Source organism: Monopterus albus, unplaced genomic scaffold (genome assembly GCF_001952655.1).
Source record: "Monopterus albus unplaced genomic scaffold, M_albus_1.0 scaffold69.1, whole genome shotgun sequence".
In the NCBI taxonomy this organism is placed as follows: Eukaryota; Metazoa; Chordata; class Actinopteri; order Synbranchiformes; family Synbranchidae; genus Monopterus; species Monopterus albus.
In genome coordinates, this window is record NW_018127949.1 from 4,323,668 (window position 1) to 4,328,712 (window position 5,045).

The 5,045-nt window shown below is 40.8% G+C and overlaps 1 protein-coding gene across 1 annotated transcript in view; it reads left to right on the forward strand.

Annotated features, from left to right (window-relative positions):
- Nucleotides 1-5,045, forward strand: part of prkcea (protein kinase C, epsilon a) — a 35,269-nt gene that overhangs the window by 19,627 nt on the left and 10,597 nt on the right. The window lies entirely within an intron of this gene.

Here is a 5,045-nt window from a genome sequence, read left to right on the forward strand (position 1 = left end):
GAGGCTGTCATTGTCGGCATCTACATGAATATTAAAGTCGCCTACTATGATTATTTTATCTGTACTAAGCACTAAATCAGACAAAGTCTGAGAATTCACTTAAAAACTCTGAATAAGGAGCAGGTGGATGGTATACAATAACAAACAGAACAGGCTTTTGAGTTTTCCAGTTTGGGTGTGAGAGACTCAGGGTGAGACTTTCAAATGAGTTATAACTATGTTTAGGTCTAGGGTTGATTAATAGGCTTGAGTCAAAGATCGCTGCCACGCCACCACCTCGGCCTGTGTTTCGAGGGATGTGACAGTTACTGTGACTAGGTGGAGTGGATTCATTTAGGCTGGCATATTCTTCCTGCTGTAACCATGTTTCAGTAAGACACAATAATGATGTTCACTTATCAAATCATTCACTAACAGAGATTTAGATGAGAGAGATCTGATATTTAATAGTCCACATTTGATTGTCCTATTACTTTCTACTATAAGAGGAGTCATCTTAATTTTAATTAGGTTCTAATTAGGCAGAAATAGTGAGTTTAATTCCTAAACAATCTGGAAGCAAGCACAACACAATGCAGGTACAGAAAACAGGAAATGAGTATGGTTTACCGCAGGAAACAGCAGACCGTTAAAGGTCCAATCAAGGTCCGATAAAATATGGACCAGTATATTCAGTTCAATTCAGTTTTATTTGTGTAGCGACAGTTACAATAACAGTCATCTCTGGGAATTTTACATAGTAAGGTCTAGACCTTACAGTATTACAGGGAAAACCCACCAAATCCCAGTTGAGCAGCACTTGGTGACAGTGGGGAGGAAAACTCCCTTTAGCGGAAGAAACCTCTGACATACCCCGGCTCTTGGTGGGCGGCCTTCTGCTTCGACCAGTTGGGGTGAGTGGATGGAGGGGAGAGAAAAGAAGAAAAGCAACAAGACAAAACAAACAAAAACAAAAACAAACAAACACTGGGCAGGTTGATGTGGTCGGTGACTGCTCATCAGAAACAAAGAGCTCTGGAGCCAGGGCAACCTGCAGAAGGGTATAGGGAGAGAGGACACAAAGTGTAATGTGGCATATAAAAATAAGATGTGGAGGAGATCAGAGCAGCATAAGAGGACCGTAGCCTAGGCCTATAACTAAGGGATGGTACACCAAACCAAACTTAACTTAGAATGCACATTCAATAATTGCATAGACTCCACTACATGGGCTCAAATGAAGGCCATACTGTTCACTAAAAACCAGGCTACAGGACAGCCCACAACCCCAGTCTGCAATAAAGGGGAACTAGAAGAACTTGAAGTGGCTGCTAGAGGCTGCAAAACTGGAAGGTCAGAATGTTTCTTCAGCTGCATACTAGTTGTAGTAGCATCAGTCTCACTCACTTACACTGCACAGTCCCCAAGGACTAATACTAAAGCACTTAAGACGTGTAAGGAGATTTTGTCACACTGTCTCAGGTGTGTGTTACTGAAACAGTCTATTTCCTAACACACTGAAGGAAGATGGAACAGTGTTGAATCATCTCATATGAGGTGAACAGATGATTTTTCCATTGGGTTGGTCCAGGTTCGACCTGTCTAGGTGAGGCACATCACTAATGGCTTCTCTTTAAAATAAAACCAACATCCATCGATGCATGAAAATATCAAAGAATCTCGCCAGTTATTTGCTTTTTGCATGTTTGGTTTCTTCATATCATCCGGTATCTGCTTCCCGTTAAATGAACTAGACTGACTGTTTAGTGACAGTGTCCATAGTGAAGATAGTATGTCACTCACCGATAACGTACGTTAATTTCCAGATCCAAAAATCGGCATTTCAGCAACAGATGCTCCGGTTCAGTGTCTGCATGGCTTGACCTCAGACACATATGCTGCAGGTGCATCTTATTTAGTGGGGCTTTGTATTAGTTCCAGATTGTACTCAATATTACTGGCATATCTGGGTTACATCTAGATGTTTCATGTTTAATCAATACATACACATTTCACAAGCTTCAGCTTATTGTTTATCTGCTCAGTCTGTACTGTTCAGGCTCCCTCTCATTGCTCTCACAAGCTGTTTTCAGCCGGCAGAGCAAGATATTCCCCTCTGGATTTGGTAGAGGCCAAAGAGCTCAAAGAGAGTGAGGATTAGACATTTATCAGCTGGACCCAAACATCACTCCAAATTAACGATGATTTTGCAACATAACAGCTGGATTTGTAAATAAACAACAAGTTCACCACATCAACTTAAAAGATGATGTTCACAGCCACTTCCCCCTAACCCCAAGTGGCCAAGAAATCACTTATTGCAGATCCTCAGTCACTGGAGCTAAAGTCTGCAGTGTGATGAGAAGATTACTGTAAAAAGCAGCCAAACATGAAGCCTCAGGTCTTCCTGCTTTCCTAGAAAGTTACTTACCAGAATTCGTAGAACTGTCTCCTTCTCTCTGCTGTTCTCTATTCCCTTCTTCTGTGTATAGATTAAACATGGAGACATCCAGAATGTCTGCCTCATTTAAAATCTCTGCACGCATACAGTCGCTCACATGACGCCTGATGAGAGTGATTTTGACCTGCACCTGCGTATGTTCACACCTGGTTATAAATAGAAACCATTCTCTGCCTTCCAGTGAAAGTGTGCATGTATATCAATCAGTGAGTGTGAGGGTGGGGGGGGCAGCAGAGACCCTCAGCAGTATAACAGAGTATGGTTCCTCTGTGTAAAGACGGATAAAGAGAACAGTAGAGACTAAACAGAGAGGAAGGAGATTCTTAAAATAGCAGGGGGAGATTGAGCCGCGGATTACACGTGTTCAGACTCTGGCGTCCGTGTCTTGCCCTCCTCATCGATGATTGGACGCTCTGTTGTGAAATCACGACCCACTCTCCACCCACTCCTGAACTTCATCCCTGAGTTCAGCTGACTTGAGCGTTTGTCGTGTTAATGTATGCTGATACTGTAAAAACACATGGTGCGTGTGTGTGTGTGTGTGTGTGTGCTGATATGAGGGATGGAGAAGTGGTGGAGGGTGAGAACTAGAGAAAGAGGTGGTATTTTTAGCAGATTTATTTTTTTCCCGGGTGCAGTCTGTTCTCTGCAGCTTCAGAGGCTTGAAGAACATGTTCCTCTTTTTTTTCTCCTCCTCTACTTTCTTCTTCATCCTCCTGCATCTGTTGGTCTCAGGAACATTAGGAACAGTAACAATAATCTGACCTAATCTGACCATCTGCAGTCTCTCCTTCTTTGTCCTTGTCTGTCATTCTAAATGTTTTCTTCCCATTTTTAAAAGCTTAAAAGGTCAAGATGAGCACTTAAAATGACCAGAATAATGTTTATATAAATAATATACAATATAAAGTATACATATATTCTATTTAGTCTTTAAAATACTTATAAAAGAAGAAAGAGAAGAAGAAATTGTACCACAATCGTTAGTATTAAGAATAAGTGTTCGGTCTCTGTGTACTGAGTTTGGCATGCTATTTCTGAAGCCTAAAAAGTATGACGAGTTCATCTCACTCTCCTCCACCCACCTCCTCTTCCTGGACCGTACAAAGGCCCCTTCTGCTTCAGATTTATAAATATCATCTAATTTTATTTTGGATAATTCTGTGATCTTCAAAAAAGACAGCCTGGGTGGGACTAATTTCTGGAGTCACAATTCCTCCACAACCTTTCTGGTTTATTAAGCAGTTCTGCCACCGTGTATTTAACTGGCTAAAGTTTTCACAATTCCTAGTTATCCCAGTTTAACCTCATAATGGTAAGTGTGAAATGTTTCAAATGTTGTAACTGCAGTTTTTCAATGGAAGTGTGCACAGTTCCATAACTAGCTTTTTTTTATTATTTGACCTTGATCAATTATTGTACAAATGTATCTACAATCTTATTTAACTTATAAGAAGTCACTTTAACTGTCACTTCAACTTCTTTCAGTGCTTCAACATCAGCTTACTCTTTCTAAATGTACTTTTCTTCCTCTCTTTCACATAATTAGGTAATTAACTTGATTTCATTTTTTTTTATTCCCTTCCCCTCCCCCCTTTTTCCTTAATATATACTGTAGACCAGACTGCATAGAGCTGAATACACTGACATTACACACCCTCATACACACAAACCAAATGTAAAACCCACTTCTTCTCTTTTGTAAATGTCTGTGTTGTCTTGTCTTATATGCTATGTCCTGTAAACGAAACTATTCATTGTGTTGCAATGAAACAAATAAACTAATTTTGTCCAACCTTTGAGGATCCACTTTAATCTCTTTCTGTGCCTTAACAATAGCTACAACTTCAGCTAGAGCTGCCACTTCTGTACACCGTCACCTTTTTTACTTCTAGCTTCACAATAACGAAACACCGTACAGTACGAATTCATTTTGTGCTTCCCCTTCAGTTTGTAGTATGTAGAAGTAGAACCACAACTAAGACATCACAACTGTTCCAACTGTGTGCACGCTTTAATTTTTTTTTTATTCGTAGTCTTATTCATTAAGTGAGACGTAGATGGATTCCCGCCATGGTTAAATTGTTATTTATTTTTATGTCACATTTGTTTATATCACCATCTGCAGTTTATCTTTTCCTCTGCTCTGTCTTTGCTGTCTGCTCGTCCTCTGCGTATCTGTGTCAAATCTGAATCCTCTGTATGTGTGTGTTTATGTCGGTCATTCAGCTGGTCCAGAGTACGTCTGTTTCCTCGATGATCACTCTCCACTGCTGTTATGCCTCATCGACTCTCCTTGTCAGCATGTCTCTGTCTGGTGTGTGTGTGTGTGTGTGTGTGTGTGTGTGTGTGTGTGTGTGTGCGTGTCCTGGACAGATGGATGATGTATTATGTAAAACAAAGTAATCCCAGTAATGGCCTGTTTAGCTGTACCCCTCTCCGACCATCACACACAGATATACAATAACACAGTTCCACTCACATACACGCCTACTCACACACACACACACAGACAAAGTCCCTAGATAACCTTTCTGTATTTGAACTCTGGAGAGGCTCAGCAGTAACTACATCTATAACGCACCCAGGAGAACCATTGAGGGAG